This window comes from Pagrus major, chromosome 18 (genome assembly GCF_040436345.1).
Source record: "Pagrus major chromosome 18, Pma_NU_1.0".
NCBI lineage: Eukaryota > Metazoa > Chordata > Actinopteri > Spariformes > Sparidae > Pagrus > Pagrus major.
Window position 1 is genome coordinate 11,035,732 of NC_133232.1, and position 19,461 is coordinate 11,055,192.

Consider the following 19,461-nt stretch of genomic DNA (forward strand, 5'->3'; position numbering starts at 1 on the left):
TGTCAGGGTTTTTTTAACCTTCATTTGCATGAACTACAAAACTGCCAAACAGGTTCTCCAAATTACAAATAATAGTCATGTAATGTGTTCAGATTGGTTCCCTGTCGAGAAGATGTAAAGACAAAGTCAAAACATTTTCAACAGCAACCAGCCAGACTTTACTCCAAAAGCTAAAGAAACCCACAAAAAGATCTTTAAAGGAGTGAATCCATCCCATGCATTGTTACGACAACAATTTGGAATTGAGACCAATAAATGTTTATTTTGTGATGATGTTAAAACTACTTATCATGTATTCTAACAATGTATGTATTCTGAAGCTTTATGGCTGGATATAAACAGCACAAAAAGTAAGGAAATTTGTGTTTGGTAGATTATTTCTTTGTTGTAACCATGCTTCTTGGCAATAAATCTTATACCGTTGGAAATCCTGTTTATTTCCCTTTTAAATGGTGCCACATTTGTAAGGAACATGCATTTGTGGGATGAGCAGCAGAGCTGAGTATGTGGGTTGCGCCCATGAAAAATTTGCCAAATCTTCTCTGCCAAACAGCTTATTCTGCTATTGACTCTTTTTTGGTGTTGTTTGGTGGATTGGATGATTGAAGTCTGAAGAAACAAGACATATTGGCAATTTAACAATTTATTAATTTAACAAACAGGAGCCTCAGTAGCGTGTGGAAGAACCATACACAGCCTGGTCACACACTGCTGTGGGATGGCATCCCATTCTTCAACCAGCATCTGTCAAGTCAGCCAACGTGGTTGTGTTGGTCACTCTGGCACGAACAGCACGCCCAAGCTGATCCCACAAGTGTTCAATGGGGTTCAGGTCAGGACTGCTGGCAGGCCATTCCATCCTCTCCACTCCCATTTCTGGGGGTAGTCTCTGAGAAACCCTGCTCTGTGTGTGACCAGGCTCGTGACCAGCATGAGGAGGAGGTGCCAGGCTGTTGTGGCTGTGTATGATTCTTCCACATGCTACTGAGGCTACTTTTTGTGCTATGTTTACATGATTGTCTCAACCCATGGATTTTTCAAGTTGAACTCTTCTCTCAGAAAGACATTGTTTATGGACTTGTTATTGACAGTACCAAAGTTGACTTTCTCGTCAACAACATCCTCATTCTTGAAAAATTTTACAAACATAAATCCAAGTATATGAAAGTGAAACCTGGCTTTAATAAACACTGCTTCAAAAGATTAAGGAAACACTTAATCGTCACAGTATAACACCAAGTCAGTTAAACTTCTTCTGTTCATTTAGGAAGCACAAGTGATTCAACCCCCAAAAAGGGAATGGTTTTGCATGTGGTGGCCACAGACAATTGCTCTCTTCTTATCCTTCCCGACTGATTCTTCTCTAGTTTTGTGCTCTGCTAGTGTCCTTATCACTACTGGTTGCAAGAGGCGATACCGTCAGCCAAATCAGGTTGCACAGGTAGTCCAGCTCCTCCAGGATGACACATCCATATGTGTGGTCGCAAGAATGTTTTCTGTGTCTCCCAGCACAGTCTCGAGAGCATGGAGAAGATACCAGGAGACTGGCCGTTACATGAGGAGAGCTGGACAGGCCCGTTGAAGGGCATCAACCCAGCAGCAGGACCGGTATCAGCTCCTTTGTGTGGGGAGGAACACTAAGAGCACTGCCAGAGCCCTACAGCAGGTAATTACCTCCAGCAGGTTACTGGTGTGCGTGTTTCTTACCAAACTGTCAGAAACAGACTCCATGAGGGTGACATGAGGGCCCAACGTCCTCCAGTGGGACCTGTGCTCACATCCCAGCACCATGCAGCTCGATTGGCATTTCGCAAGAGAACACAAGAATTGGCAGGTCCGCCATTGGAGCCCCATTCTCTTCACAGATGAGAGCAGGTTCACACTGAGCACATGTGACAGGCGTGAAAGAGTCTGGAGACGCCATGGTAAACGTTATGCTGCCTATAACATCATCCAGCATGACCCTTTTGGCGGTGGGTCAGTGATGGTCTGGGGAGGTATATCCTTGGAGGGTCGCACAGACCTCCATGTCGTAGCCAACTGTACCTTGACTGCTGTCAGGTACCGGGATGAGATCCTCAGAGTGATGGGTTCCTCCTGGTGCAGGACCATGCATAACTTCATGTGGCCAAGGTATGTAGGCAGTTCCTGGATGATGAAGGCATTGATGCCATTGACTGGCCCTCTCGTTCCCCTGACCTAAATCCAATTGAGCACCCATGCAATGTTATGTAGCCAACGCTGCCAAGTACCACCACAGACTGTCCAGGAGCTCACTGATGCCTTGATCCAGGTCTGGGAGGAGATCCCCGGGACACCATCCACCGACTCCTCAGGAGCATGCCCAGAAGTTGTTGGGAGTGCATACAGACATACGGGGGCCATACACACTACTGAGTCACATTATGAGTTGCTGTGATAAAATTCACGCAAGTTGGATCAGCCTGTGATTTAAATCTTTTACTTTGATTTCAGTGTGATTTTGAATCAAGCCCCCAGTGTGTTGATGATTTTGGTTTCCACTGACCATTGTTGCATCATTTTGTTCTCAACAAATTATACAGTGTACAGCAGTAAAGATTTTCAACTCGAATAATTTCATCATGAGTCTCTTTCTTATGTAAAAACCCTTAAAGTTTTGAAAAAAATAATGCAATTAAACTTGTTGGCATTATAGAGGAATATGACAGAGCTTGGAAACAAAGAGAAGCCTCGAAGCACTGTCAGGATTGTGTTCTTTGACTTCTCCAGTGCTTTCAACACTGTCCAGCCACTCCGGCTAGCTGAGGAGCTCTCAGTGATGCAGGTGGACCAGGACCTCATGACATGGATTATGGACTACCTGACAGACAGGTCACAGTATGTCAGACTGCAAGGCTGCTTGTCTGACATGGTGACAGGCAACACCAGCACACAACAGTACCTTTACAGTTCATGTTCACCCGCTGCACCTTTTGCTTCAACTCGTGAACATTCCATCTGCAGAAGTTCTCGGATGACTTCTGGCTGCATTGCAGACGATGAGGAGGAGTACAGAGACACAGTCGAGAACAGGACGGTGTGACAGGAACCACCAACAGCTCAACATCTGGAAAAAAAACCCTGTTGCAATAAATGGGGAGGGTGTGGATGGTTGACACCTACAAGTTCCTAGGGGTGCAACTAAACAATAAACTGGACTGGTCAGACAACACTGATGCCCTCTACAGGAAAGGACAGAGCAGGCCTTTCTCTCTGAAGAGGCTCAGGTTCCTCAATGTGTGCACTAGGCTGCTACAGATGTTCTACCAGTGTGGGTTGGCCATTGTCATCTTCATTGCTGTGGTGCACTAGGGAGGTGGCATCGGTAGCTGTGGCACAAACAAACTGAATAAGCTGGTCAGGAAGGCCATTTCTGGGGTGGGGGTGGAGCCGGACAGTGTGAAGGTAGTGACTGAGAAGAGGATGAGAGGAAAGCTGAAAGCTATCAGACTGCACAACACTACAGCACCCAGTCCCTCCTCATACACTTGGACTCATATCATACACCAGTTACAGTATAGTATTTTATAATATCTTATCTAGGCCGGTGATATTCTATATTGTACTTATTGTAAACAAATCCTATGAAAAGACCAAAACCAACAATAAATGTATTCTACTAACAATGACTGTATGTGTATCAAAAGCCTGATATGTCTTTATCACTATGCCATGGACAGACAAATATACATTGTAGTTTATTTTGACTGAAACTACATGGTTGTGAACCATTACTAAAGATTTACTTCTTCAGTTGGAACCAATGAGCTTGGAGCTGAGAGCGACAGGGTAGTGGACTTTCTACAGTTGTCAGATACTTAAATTCAATCCTTTTTGAGACCTTTTCAAGATAATTTTTAGCCAAGTTTAAGACTGAATTTTGGACGTATCATTATTATTCATTCAATGCAGGTATGTATAAAGGCAAGTCTCAATCATTCAAAAGTTAAATCTTTGAAAAATGTCCATGAATTTCAGAAAATCTTAGTAATTGGTATGTCCCCCTTTTGCTTTCATGACAGTATTCTCTCGAGGTAGCATGAACTCCATAAGTTTGTGTAAAACCTGACGACACATGCTATCCCAGCACAATTCCAGTTTCAGTTTTGCACAAAACTTCTTGTGATGTCACAGAATGCTTGACTTTCTCAGTCTTCAAGTGCCTCCATAAATGTTTAATAGGGTTGACGTCAGGTGACTGCGGAGGAAAGTCCATGACAGCCAGGACTCCTTGGTCTTCGGTCTTCAAGTAGTTCTGTCAAAGCTTTGAGGTGTGTTTGGGCTCAATATCCTGCTGCAGTGTGAACTGTTCTCCACAAAGATCAAACCAGAGGGTGTAGCATGTCTCTGAAGAATGGAGTGGTACTTATCCTTGGACAGGCTGTAGTCAATTATGTACAGATGTCCCAACTACAGAGGAGACAAAATAGCCCCGGACTTGAATATGCCTACCACCATGTTTCACTGCGGGTTTGAAACACTGTAGTATCATTCTCTCTCCTCCTTGTCTCCTTACATACACACACCCTTCTGTTACTGCAATAAATCTCTTATTTGGATTCATCAGTAAATAGGACTTATTTCAATCATCCACTGTGAAATTCTGGTATTTCTTAGCCCACTTCAAGCATTTAACCTTGTTTCCCCTTCTGAGAAGTGGTTTAGAAACTGCTACTCTATGAAATTAAATATGTGCCAATAAGAATCAAATAAAACGTATTCAATATCAAATAAAACTAAGAATTTGAGAGAAAATACATCTCACAGAAGAAAAAAGACATCTCTAAAGAAAAAACTAAAAACAAATTATCTGCATAATCGTAAAAACTATTGCTCTTTAACTTTTTTGATAGCATGTCCTTTTGTTTAAAGTTGACTGCATCTTTCTCCATGATCTGTTACAAACCTCTCATGTGGGTGGGGTTTTCAGGTGTGTGTCCTCATTGGCACATCCCAGCCCCCTTTGGGTGAAAACTAATTTAAGCATAAAATTAAAAAAACATACGTCTTTTTAGTTATTAGGATCCGAAAAACTATGGCCAGACAGACAGACAGACAGACAGACAGACAGATAGACAGATAGATAGATAGATAGATAGATAGATAGATAGATAGATAGATAGATAGACAGAGAGACAGACAGACAGACAGACAGACAGACAGATAGATAGATAGATAGATAGATAGATAGATAGATAGATAGATAGATAGATAGATAGATAGAGGAACAGACAGACAGACAGGCCCACTGTAGCTTATGTCCCCAAGGATGAGGATGGAATTATTAGTCTATGAGTGCCTACCAGCAGGATGCTAGCTTGCTAAACCCCTGTTAAGTGTGTTAATGTTAGCGATGTAATTTCTTTTCTGTAACATCATGTTGGACAGACTACCAAAACAGCAACTTAATGTGTCACAACGACATGTGTGACATGTCAGAAATACATATACACCTGATGATTCAATGGGATAGTTGTATATGTCAGGATATGACACCTATGGCCACTCTTTGGAGTTGCTGATCCACTTTGATGGAGGCAGACTGAAAGGACACTCAACCCCTATTTCTGTCTTTTTTTTTTTTATTTAACGATGCAGATCATTGCTCTGCAACGATATGATATAATTACTTGCCTGACTGGCCATAGTAGTTCGGATCCTAATACCTAAAAAAACATAAGTTTTTCTTATTTTATGCTGTGAAATTAGTTTTCACCCAAAAGGGGGCATGACACAAGGGTAAAGTACCCGGATGGGTTGCACTGAGCTGTCACTCAAACAACCATTAGCCAATGGGGACACACACCTGAAAACCCCACCCACACGAGAGGTTTGTGCCAGAATTGCAAACAAAAATTCAGGGAGCGCATAGGAGAAAGCTGGCAGCGTAACCACAAAGGTGCAAATGAGAGCAAGTCTGATCATCGTAAAAGATGCAGTCAACTATGAACAAAAGAACATGCTATCAAGGAAGTAAAAGAGCAATATTTTTTATGATTTTGCAAATCTGTTTTTTCTTTAGAGATGACTTTTTTGCTTCTGTGAAATTTATTCTCTCAAATTCTTAGTTTTATTTGATATTGAATAAGTTTTATTTGATTCTTATTGCCACTTTAATTCTCTAATTCTATACTACTAGTCCTCTGAGACACTACAAGACAGCCATCTTTTGACAGGACTTTTGCTGATTGGAGTCTTGTGTTGTTTATTTAGTAAATTGTGCATGTAGCGGCTTATTTAATTCATAAATAATCCGCTGAGAGGCAAAGCAGGCTCCTTACTGTGACTCGTTGAATGAAAACCATAGTCCAGTTCTAAAAGTTATGGTCAAAATTAAAATGGAAATTACGGTCAAAGAAAAAATATAGGGCCTCACTCAACCTTCTTTGTCTACTCGCCCCGCCAACAAATCGCACAGGTGAAATAATGTGGAGACCACACCCACTTCCTCTTACCAGAAATAACAAGATAACAAGACAAATAATAATAATGTGCACTGCCTAAACAAAAGTAAACGATTCAAAATAGATGCACATTTTGGCTCCTACAATACCGGCCCCTAATTATTATGTTTCAAGTAATTATTATAATTAAATGCTAATCAAACTCAATATATTCTAACACAATATTTTCAATATTTTGTGTAGATCTTCTTTCTTCTTTCATATGGTCAGAGTTTATCAGTCCTATAAGAGGAGTGGTCTTCACCACCTCACTCTTAATTAATCAAGTCCATAGTCTAATTTGTGCAGTTGGTAAGGTCAAGGTCAGGGGTCAAAAAGGTCAATTGGGATTTGTCAAAAAATCCTCTGCTTCCAATAGAAGACAGATCTTGTTGATGGGTCTGTTCAGGAAGCCGGTCTTGGTCTTGACCTGAACATGACGCACAAGCCCCTTTTTGTCCATGATGGTCTCGGCGATTTCCCCAGTTAGCCAGGAGTTTCGAGGTGCAGAGTCGTCTACGATGATCACGATGTCTCGTGGTGTGAAGTTACGTCTGATGTTAGAACATTTCTGTCGTTCCTGCAGTTGGGGAAGATATTCTTTTGTCCATCTTTTCCAGAACAAATATGACATATACTGAACTTGTCTCCACCTGCGGCGAGCATATATGTCTTCTCTCTGAAACGGTCCTGGTGGCAGTGATGGTGTGGTCTTAAGAAGCAGAAGGTGATTCGGGGTAAGTGCTTCAAGGTCATTCGGATCTGGAGGCCTTGATGATAGGACGACTGTTAAGAATGGCTTCAACTTCACATAAAACTGTGTGAAGACCCTCCTCATCAAGGTTTTGCACATTGAGGGTGGATTTAAGAACCTTTCGCACTGATCTAATTAATCTTTCCCATACACCCCCATGGTGTGAGCCAGCAGGGGGATGGAGGATCCAGTTGATCCCCTTTTGGAGCAGAGTATTATGAATCTGATCTTGATTCCAGCTTTTAATCGCCTCCCTCATCTCACGTTGAGCTCCCACAAAATTGGTGCCATTGTCGGATCGTAGCTCTTTCACTTGACCACGTCTGGCTATAAAACGGTGGAGGGCATGGATGAAAGAATCTGTGTCCAGTGATGATGTCACTTCAATGTGAACTGCTCTTATAGCTAAACATGTGAAGATAACACCATAGCGCTTCACAACAGTCCGTCCACGTTTCACTCCAAAGGGCCCAAAATAATCAACGCCAACATATGTGAAGGGGGGTTCATCAGGAGAGACTCTGTCCAGCGTTAAGTCTGCCATCTGCTGTTGTCCAGGAGTAGCGTTTAAACGCAGACAAACAACACACTTTGACACAATTTTCCTGATTGATACAGTGGCACCAGGAATCCAATATTTCTTACGTAGTCTCGCTAGCATACGGTTGCGACCACCATGACCCACCTCTTCATGAACATGCCGAAGAATTAGCTCAGAAATATGAAACTCTTTGGCCAGTATAACAGGATGTTTCATCTCTTCTGGCATTGCTGCCCTGCTAAGTCGCCCACCAACTCTCAATACATCATTTTCCAGAATGGGGTTGAGTTTATGAATGTGGCTTGTCCTCTTAACATTCATTCCTTTCTTCAGACTTGAGATTTCATCTACAAATCTTTTTCTCTGGCAAAGCAAATAATCTCCATCCCAGCATAAGCCAGTTCTTCAACTGTGAGTCCACTGTTTTCCTGAGCCTCACGATTTCCTGTTTTCTTTCGTTGCGGATTTTCTTGGTGGGTGCTGTCTGGATGAAGCTGAGCATGAGCACCATGTGCTTGTTTCCGTTTTCTGCTATGATGTAGAAGTGTTCTCTTAACTTTGAGAATCCATGCTACTGCTCTTTTCAAATCAGTCCCGGATGAGAAATGATGGATTAGACGGGTTATTGGATCTATTTCATTTGACTTTGCCTGAGTAGCATTGATGGTTATGCTCCTGACTTCAGAGTCTTTTGGTGAGATTTCCTCTAGTCCATCAGGATTTTGAGGCCACTGTCCCTGAGGCAGAAGAAGAAACTGAGGTCCAGAAATCCAAATTTCTTTCTTTAGAAAAGACATTACCGGTAAACCTCTGGAGGCCAAATCTGCTGGGTTGTTAGCTGTGTTCACATATCTCCACTGTGATGGATGTGAGACTGGCAATTTCAGAGACTCTGTTGGCTACAAAAGTTCGGAATCTTGTGGTCTTATTGTTGATGTATTTGAGAACAGAGGTGCTATCAGTCCAAAATACGGATTCTGCTAGCTTCACCTGCAGCTCTTTTCTCCACATTGTGTCCATTCTGCCCGCCATGGTAGCAGCAGTTAACTCTATTCAGGGAATGGTGGCTGGCTTTAATGGAGCCACTCTTGCTTTCCCCATTATGAACCCACGATGTGTCTGGTCATGCTTGTTGTGCAGTAACAGATAGCTAACAGTATGGAGTTATAATTGTTGCAAAACTATTTGCAAATGCGTATCTCAATCTGTGTGTGTGTAGTCAGATCTGTGTGTGCGTGCTTTATCATTTGTGTGTGTAATCAGATCTGTGTGTGCGTATTCAGATCTGTGTGTGCGTGTTCAGATCTGTGTGTGTGTAATCAGATCTGTGTGTGTGTGTGTTCAGATCTGTGTGCGTGTTCAGATCTGTGTGTGCGTGTTCAGATCTGTGTGTGCGTGTTCAGATCTGTGTGTGTGTAAAAAAATCCGCATGTCTGTATTCTGTAGTCTGTAAATGCGTACATAGATCTGTAAATGTCTGTCATCAGTTACAACTCAGCCAGGAGCTCTCGACTGGCTGTCTTTTTACACGTGACTTTTGCTACGGTTCTGCCGTGGCTGATCTGCAAATGTGTAGAAAAGATTCGTGTGTAACTTCACTTTTCCTTTGCCCTGAGCTCAGGCTCACAGGCTCACGCTGCCTGGCTGCAGTAGCAGTACAGCCTACACACCCAGTTGGCACGTAGCACCCAGTGATGTTAAGCGTGTCATTGTTGGGGTAACAGATGATCGTTACCCTAACAACTTACTGCAAGTAAAAGTTCATGTTTTAGCAGTAGTTGTCAGAAGCTGACAACTCAGTTACTGCTAAAACATGAACTTTTACTGACGGCAAACAATCGAGAATCCATTGTGGTCTGCCTCTCAACATCACAACCGCTCGTTGCGCCCGCGGTTGGCAGCCAGGCAGCGTGAGCCTGAGCTCAGGGCAAAGGAAAAGTGAAGTTACACAGATCTGGAGACCTGGAGACAAGATCAAGGCGCTCCAATTTGAGGCTTGTCAATTTACCGGAGGGAGCGGAGGGTGAAGATGCGTGCGCCTTTTTGGAGAATTGGCTACCAGACGCACTGGAACTCCCGCTGGGGCACACAAAGCTAACGGTGGAGAGGGCTCACAGAATCGGGCCCCAATCGGGCAGCTCCGTTCAATGGGACTCCGATATGGCATCATCCCCCCTGCCCGACTGACAGTGACTTATAAGGAACGGTCTCACATCTTTAACAACCACGTCGAGGTGGAGGACTTCATTAAACGGATCAGGTCAGAAGAGGGACCGGACTGAAATATTAGGAAAAGATCTGGAGTGTCGTGGTTTACAAAGTAGAAGGTAACAGCTGATGAGAAAAATAAAAGGCGCAAGATTGAGCCGAGCGCGCACAAACTATAATGTTAAATATACACCTTTGTTAAATAGTGTTTATTACAGTATGTTCAAGGCTCATACTCAGAGCTTATAGTAACAGTTAAAGCTATATTACTCTCCATTCTCTTCTCACTTTATATCTAGGCTCTGTAGGTATTTCCTTTTTTCCTTCTCTCTTTATTAACAAGAATTAAGAGGCAGAATGTATCTTTGGTACTGTCACCTTGTTAACTTTAAAATAGCTAATTGGGGTTATATTAACCCACTTGTTCATCTCTGTTCAGATTTTCCTAGATCAACAAAGTGAGTTCAGAGAGTGTAATTTGATTTAACTCATAGTAAAAGGAGGGTGTCTATGAAAGGAAAATGTTTAATGTTTAATTATGGTAGCACAGGAGTGTAAGGTTAGGGTAATATAATTCGTTGTTGGGTTTTTTTTAGCTCAGTGATACTGTCTTACCCTTGTGGTGGAACAGTTATAGGCTATCTGGAAGTTTAAAGATTATAGGGAAAAGAAATTCAGGCTAAGTGTCCTGGATATGGGCGATGGTTTGGGTATAGTGTTCGTTAGTAGTATTATTTATGTTCATCTTTTGGTTGTTTCATTTTTTACTTTTCACAAACACCTTAAAAGGTTTGGGGAGTATTACTATACAAACTACACAAATGTATAGTGAGATGAAAATTAAAAATCACATCATGGAACTGCAGGGGGTTACGAAAACTTAAGAAAGTCAAACAAGTCATGAACAGGATAAAATCAATGTAGTCTAATATTGTGTTTCTTCAGGAAACACACCTGATGTACAATGATGATCTGAAAATTAGGAGGAGGTGGAGAGGCAAGGTCTTTTCTGCATTATTTAACTCTCAAGCTAGAGCTGTCACTACTTTGGTGCATGAGTCAATACCTCTTCAGGTAAATAAGGTTATTAAAGACAAATTTGGACGATACCTTATCGTGCAAGGAAATTTACTAAAAGAGCAAATTATCTTGGCGAACATCTATGCACCAAATACAGATGACCCCAACTTTTTTCAAAATGTATTCCTTATTTTGTCCACTCTTCCTGGTAAATGTGTGGTGGCGGGCGATTTTAACTGTGCATTAGATCCGGCGAAGGATAGGAGCTCTGGAGCTGTAGAGTCTCACATTCGTAGTAGGGCAATTATACAACACTTCATGAAAGAATTGAACTTAATAGATATCTGGAGGGAAGAAAACCCTGACGATTTAAAGTTTTCGTGTTACTCAGGTGTACACAAGTCCTATTCAAGAATTGACTTCTTTTTGATATCTGCAGAGCTAAGACACAAAGTCAAGGAATGCTCTTATGATGCTATCCTAATTTCAGACCATGCTCCAAATTCATTGGTATATCAGGACTCAAAGCTAGTGAAAGACGCTAAGATTTGGCGTTGCAAACAAAAATGGTTGGCCGACCCCGGCTTTGTCTCTTTTCTGGATGAACAAATCAGTTTGTATTTTGAAACTAATACAACAGAAACTTCAGCAAGCACGAGATGGGAGGCCTTTAAGGCTTTTATTAGAGGCCAAATAATCAGCATCACAAGCTCTAAAGCAAATTTGACTTTTCAAAAGGCAAAAAACCTAGAGACGAAAATAAAGGAGATAGAAAATGAGTATTATCGAACAAGGTCATCAGAATTTCATCAAAATCTATTGCTGCTTAGAGCACAATACAACGAATTATCTGCATCAAAAGCGATGGCCAGTCTGTTGCGACTTAAGCAGTCCTTCTATGATCAGGGGGAAAAACCTGGGACAGTTCTTGCATGGCGTCTCAAGCAGCTACAGAGCGAAAGAGATATCACCTCACTGCAGAGTGATCAAGGAGAAACCATTATAGATCCAACAGAAATAAATGAATCCTTTAGGAAATTTTATGAGGGTCTTTATAGTTCAGAAATAATTAATGAAAATTCGGAACTAAAAGTGTGTTTAGATAGTATAAATATACCCAATGTACCAGAAAACTTTAGGACTAAGTTGGATAAAGATATTACACTAGAGGAATTATCTGCTGCAATTGATAGTATTAAAGCAGGAAAAACTCCTGGACCTGATGGCCTCCCAATTGAAATCTATAAAAAATTTAAAAATAAATTGCTGACTCCAATTTTAGAAATGTTTACAGAGTCCTTCCAAAATGGCACCTTGCCATCGTCTCTAAGAGGAGCATTAATTACTCTGCTCCCGAAGGCAGGTAAACCAAATAATAAATGTGAAAACTGGAGACCTATTAGTCTGCTAAACGCAGATTTAAAAATACTTTGTAAGATCTTAGCAAAAAGAATCGAAGAAATAATAACTAAGATAATTGGGGGGGATCAGAACGGGTTCATTCGTGGCAGACAAGGCTTCCATAATTTCAGAAGGATTCTGAATATTCTTTACCATCAAAAAGGGGCCCCAGACACCGCCTTACTATCACTCGACACTGAAAAAGCGTTTGACAGAGTGGAATGGTCTTATTTGTTCAAGATTTTGGCACGCTTTGGTTTGGGAGAGAATTTTTGCAATTGGATAAGATTACTCTATAAGGAACCATATGCACAAATTTTGACTAACAGTAATATCTCAAAAATTATAAAAATAAATCGAGGGTGTAGACAAGGGGACCCTTTGTCTCCATTGTTGTTCATTATGGCAATCGAACCTTTGACAATTGCAGTGAGGTCACATGATAGCATTTCTGGAATAGCCATAGGCCAGACGGAGCACCGTTTAGCTTTATATGCTGATGACATAATTGTTTTTCTCAAAAATACCAACAAATCCATCCCAGCCCTGCTAGACTTGATTAGGGAGTTCGGTAAGATTTCAGGTTATAAGATTAATAAATCTAAAACATCCATTATGTTATTAAACCAAGTAGACAGTGCAACTGAGAACACTGATGTTCTACTACTCTGAGGAGAATGTGCCACTGTGGAGAGAAATGGAAGGTGAACATGATACACTGAAGTTGCCTTTGCCCATTTACCTGTACTCAGCTAATTTTAAGAAACTCAAAAATAACACCAAGAATCCTATGGCTAAAAATATGATTAGTGTGTGGCAACAAGTTAAGAAATATTTCAAAGTAGTTGACTCACTCTCATTATTTAGTCCGATATGGGGAAATGATCTCTTCCCCCCAGGAGGAGGTGAGGGCGGGTTTAAAATTTGGGCTGAACAGGGGTTACTGTGAGGACACTCAATCTTGCTCTGAGAGTGGTGAGGGAATCAACTCACTACAATCAGGTGTGTGTGGCACTGATTGGCGGCGATTAAGCCCAGGTGTGGGGAGCCTTCATATACCCTCAGTCTCCAGTGCCCTGTGCTGACTCATTGTCTCACCCTCAGAGGCAGTGAGAGGTTCTCCCTGTGGTCAGTGTGTTTTTCCTAGTGAATAACTTGGTGCTTTAGAGTTTGCTGTGACTCCAGCCTTTGCCTTTCATTTAGAGGATTTCTGGGCCTCCTGGACAATTTTAGTTTTAGTCAGCTGCTTGGCAGTGGTGGTTCTGTTTATCATTTTTGGTGCATTGTTTTCTTAAGGAAGCCTGTAGTGGCTCTAGACAATTTCGTTTTGTTTTTTCCCCCATTTCCCGCCTATCGCTACGGCGATTTTTGTGGTTATCCCCCTGGGATAGCTTAGAGACACCCCTGGGTCTGCACCTGTGTCCCACTCCCCCCCCCCTTTCCTGACAGAATGAGTCAGCAAAAGGCAGACACAGCGGACCCCTTCGCTAGTGCTTCTCAGACTTTAGACCTCAGTGATAAACTAGCTGCACATGGGCAGGCTATCACCGCACAAGGAGCCCTTTTAGGCTCTCATGAGCAAATGCTGCGTGCGATCGCTGAGCAACAGGTCTCTCATGACAATATGCTTAGGGAGATACTTGCATGTTTACAGACACCTGGACCAGCCCCAACCCAAGTACAAGCACCAAACCTCGCAACTCCCCAAGCCCCTCCAGTTCCACCTCATGGACCCATTGTAGTTCAGGAGACCAAGCTGGCAACCCCAGCCCGCTATGACGGGCATCCGGGGAGGTGTAAGGGATTTATCACCCAATGTAGTTTAGTGTTTGAGTTACAACCCTCTATGTTCAGCACAGACCGAGCACGGGTAGCATATATAATATCCCTTCTTTCAGACAAAGCCCTTTCGTGGGCTACAGCCTTGTGGGATAGGCAGACTCCTATCTGCGCTGACTCTGCCCTCTTCATGGCGGAGATGAGAAGGGTGTTCGACCACGATGTAAGTGGCCAGGAAGCAGCCAAACGCCTTCTTAGGTTACGTCAGGGCTCTTCAAGCGTAGCAGAATTTTCAATTCAATTCCGAACTTTAGCTACGGAATCAGGTTGGAACAGGGAGGCTCTGGTAACCACTTTCAGTCATGCTTTATCGGAGAAGGTTAAGGATGAGCTCGCTTCCCGTGAGGTTCCGGATTCACTTGAGGAATTAATCTCATTGGCAATTAGAATTGACAACAGAATCCGCGAGCGCAACAGAGAGAGGAAACAGACGTACACCCGTCCAATGTCAGAGGAGCTCAACATCCCTCATGAAAGACCTAACCCGCCTAAGGGATCCCATAATGATGATGATCAGGAACCCATGCAAATAGGACGCACACGGCTTACTTCAGCGGAGAGACAGAGGCGCATGAGCAGTGGAGCTTGTCTATACTGTGGGAGGGTGGGTCACTTCATCCGCCAGTGCCCTTCAATGCAAAAAAACGAGTAGACTCGTCAGATCATGGGGAGGTCTTGCCGAGTCTTAATAATTCCCCGCCTGTGGCCAATAATCACACCTTTTTGTCCTTTGAATTGTTATGGGATGGGCACTGGGGCACCTTATCTGCATTTGTTGATTCAGGAGCAGCAGGTAGTTTTATGGACTCAACCCTGGCCCGAAATCTAAAATTACCCATTTTTGATCTTCCTTGTCCACTCGCAATCACTGCAGTGGATGGGCAACCTTTGGGTATGGGTAGGGTTGAGAGGGTCACCTGCCCGATCTTCATCCGCATCGGCAATCACACAGAAGAGATTAAGTTTTTTCTTATTAATGCACCTCAGTTACCCCTCATTCTGGGACACCCATGGCTCAAGGAACACAATCCTCACATCAATTGGAGGACTGGGAAGGTGCTGAGCTGGGGCCCAGATTGTGCATCTCACATGATGGAATCAGACTCTGTTCAACTTCAACCTTTGGGTCTTGAGCTTCCCGCGGCCACCAACGCCTCTGCCTTAAAATCTCCAGGTATAGTAGATCTCACCTGTTCTACCCCCAGTGATCCCCTGACTCTTGGGGCTCTTGAGTCCTTGACTCCTTCAGATTCTTCGTCCTCTGGGTCTCGTCTTCCCAATGGGGTTCCTGCAGAGTATGCTGAACTTAGTGAAGTCTTCAGTAAACAGAAGGCCTCCATCCTTCCTCCCCATAGGCCCTATGATTGTTCCATCAATCTCCTCCCAGGCACTACACCCCCAAGGGGCCGCCTGTATTCATTATCACGACCTGAAACATCAGCTATGACAAGCTATATTGAGGAAGCTTTAGCTGCAGGTTTCATTCGCCCCTCTACATCTCCAGCTGGGGCTGGGTTTTTCTTTGTAGGGAAGAACGATGGGGGGCTTAGACCCTGCATTGATTACAGGGGTCTAAATAACATCACCGTTAAAAACCGCTACCCGCTCCCCCTCATGTCTACGGCATTCGAGCGGCTACAGGGGGCGTCTTTCTTTACTAAGTTGGACCTTAGGAACGCCTACAATCTTGTGCGTATACGAGAGGGGGACGAGTGGAAAACAGCGTTCAACACTCCACGGGGGCACTACGAATATCTGGTCATGCCCTTTGGACTTTCAAATGCCCCCGCAGTTTTCCAGGCATTTGTTAATGATGTCCTCAGGGAGATGCTTGAACATTTTGTATACGTATACTTGGATGACATCCTGATTTTTTCTAAGTCCTATCTGGAGCATGTGTCTCATGTTAAAAGGGTTCTCCAGAAGTTGTGGGAGCACCAACTCTTTGTTAAGGCAGAAAAATGTGTCTTCCATGCCCCGACAGTCAAGTTTCTGGGGTACATTGTGGCGCAGGGCAGTGTCAGAATGGACCCAAGCAAGGTCAAAGCGGTGCAGGAGTGGCCTCAACCTGACTCTGTCAAACAGGTTCAGCGCTTTTTGGGGTTTGCAAATTTTTATCGCCGCTTCATTAGGGGCTTTAGTTCAATTGCGGTCCCTATTTCGGCGCTGGGAAAGGGTCCCCCTTCACGATTCTGTTGGTCCCCAGAGGCTGAGAAGGCATTCACAGAGCTTAAAAGAAGGTTTACCACTGCACCGGTCCTGATTCACCCAGACCCCTCGATACCATTTGTTGTTGAGGTTGATGCCTCCGACGTAGGAGTTGGGGCAGTTTTGTCCCAGCGTTCTCCAAAAGACCAAAAGCTCCATCCTTGTGCATTCTTCTCTCGGCGTCTTCTACCAGCTGAGAGAAATTATGATGTGGGTAACAAGGAGCTGCTCGCAGTGAAGTTGGCCTTGGAGGAGTGGCGCCATTGGCTTGAGGGTTCCGAGCATCCATTTCAGGTCTGGACAGACCATAAGAATCTGGCTTATATCCAGCAGGCCAAACGCTTAAATCCTCGCCAAGCTCGCTGGTCCCTGTTTTTCAACAGGTTTGACTTCAACCTTTCCTACCGTCCAGGTTCAAAGAATCTGAAGCCAGATGCCCTATCTCGCCGATTTGAGTGTTCAGGTAGTGACAATTCCCCAGAACCCATTGTGCCACTTACTCGCATCCTTGCCCCACTCACCTGGGGGATTGACACTGTGGTTCAGGGGGCTCAACGGCAGGAGCCAGACCCAGGAGGGGGTCCCCCAGGCTGTCGGTATGTTCCAGCAGCAGTGCGATCACAAGTGCTTCAGTGGGGTCACTCCTCACGCCTCACAAATCACCCTGGTGTTCGTCGCACTCTTGGTTTTCTCAAACGGAGATTCTGGTGGCCCCAGATGGGGAGAGATGTGAGTGAGTTTGTGGCGGCTTGCACTATTTGCGCCCGAAACAAGACGCCACAACAGCCTCCTGCTGGTCTGCTCCGGTCTTTGCCTATCCCAAGTCGCCCTTGGTCTCATGTGGCCCTGGATTTCATTACAGGACTACCCGCATCTAAAGGGTTCACGGTCATTATGGTTGTTGTAGATCGGTTCTCGAAGGCAGCCCATTTCATCCCTCTCCCAAAGCTTCCTTCCGCCCTAGAGACCGCCCGACTTGTAGTCAAGCATGTCTTTTGCTACCACGGCCTCCCCCAAGACATTGTGTCTGACCGAGGTCCTCAGTTTGCTTCCCGTTTCTGGAGAGCGTTTTGTTCTCTTGTGGGTGCTTCAGCTAGTCTTTCGTCAGGGTTTCACCCTGAGACCAACGGTCAGACTGAGCGCACCAATCAGACACTCGAGAGAACACTTCGTTGCCTGGTCTCCTCCAACCCGACCACGTGGAGCGAACAACTGGTGTGGGCTGAGTATGCTTATAACACCTTACAGAATGCATCCACTGGTTTCTCTCCTTTTGAGTGTCAGTATGGCTATCAGCCGCCGTTGTTCCCAGAACAGGAGAGAGACGTGGGGGTGCCCTCTGCTGCTCAATTCATCCAGCGGTGCCGTGCTACCTGGAGGCGTGTTCGTGCCTCTCTTCAACACTCTGTGGCACGGCAGAAGCACTACGCAGACCAGCATCGCCGTCCAGCCCCGAACTATCGGGTTGGTCAGAGGGTGTGGCTCTCCACAAGGGATCTGCCACTGCGGGTAGAGTCTCGCAAATTGGCGCCACGCTTTGTTGGCCCCTTCAAGATTGTCCGACGGATTAACCCTGTCACCTTTCGCCTCCTGCTCCCCCGGTCCATGAGGATTCACCCTTCGTTTCATGTTTCCCGCCTCAAGCCGGTCTGCTCCAGTCCGCTGGCACCTCCAGAGAGGCCTCCACCTCCACCCAGGTTGATTGGGGGTCAACCAGCGTACACGGTTCGGCGGATATTGGACAGTCGGCGTGTGGGACGTGGGGTTCAGTACCTTGTGGACTGGGAGGGATATGGACCTGAGGAGCGTGCCTGGGTCCCAGCTAGAGACATTTTGGACCCAGCTCTTATCCGGGATTTCCGCCGCCTTCGGCCTGGTGGCCCTGTTGGAACGTCGGGTGCCGTTCCTTGAAGGGGGGGTCCTGTGAGGACACTCAATCTTGCTCTGAGAGTGGTGAGGGAATCAACTCACTACAATCAGGTGTGTGTGGCACTGATTGGCGGCGATTAAGCCCAGGTGTGGGGAGCCTTCATATACCCTCAGTCTCCAGTGCCCTGTGCTGACTCATTGTCTCACCCTCAGAGGCAGTGAGAGGTTCTCCCTGTGGTCAGTGTGTTTTTCCTAGTGAATAACTTGGTGCTTTAGAGTTTGCTGTGACTCCAGCCTTTGCCTTTCATTTAGAGGATTTCTGGGCCTCCTGGACAATTTTAGTTTTAGTCAGCTGCTTGGCAGTGGTGGTTCTGTTTATCATTTTTGGTGCATTGTTTTCTTAAGGAAGCCTGTAGTGGCTCTAGACAATTTCGTTTTGTTTTTTCCCCCATTTCCCGCCTATCGCTATGGCGATTTTTGTGGTTATCCCCCTGGGATAGCTTAGAGACACCCCTGGGTCTGCACCTGTGTCCCACTCCCCCCCCCCTTTCCTGACAGGTTACAAAAAATAGGAGATCTTTATAGTCCTGATGATAATCATCTGTTGTCTTTTGATGAAATTGTTGTCAAGCACGACATAGCTCGCAGCCAGTTCTTTAGATATTTACAACTGAGAGATTTTATTAGAACTCAACAAAATCAGTCCTTGTCCATTCCTAGCCTATCAACACTTGAAGAAATGATGGTGAAAGACTGCCAGGGAAGGGGCTTGATCTCCAAAATATATAATGAACTGGTTGGTGAATCTTCAGAATCGTCAGTAAATTAACTCGAGTGCTGGAGAGAGGACCTACAGGAGAATATCTCCATTGAGGAGTGGGAGAGGGCATGTACCAAAGCACAATTACAAACAGTGAACACACGTTTAAAATTTCTGTATAACTGGTTAATGCGTTCTTATATCACTCCAGTTAAACTTAACAAATTCAATAATGCCATACCGGATGTTTGCATAAAATGTGACAAAGAAAAGGGCACGATTTTCCATTGTTTGTGGCAGTGTTCTCAAATAAAGAAATTCTGGGAAGAGGTGAAGCAGTGTATTGAGGAAATATTAGAGATAAAATTACATTTAGAGCCAAAAATATTTCTTTTGG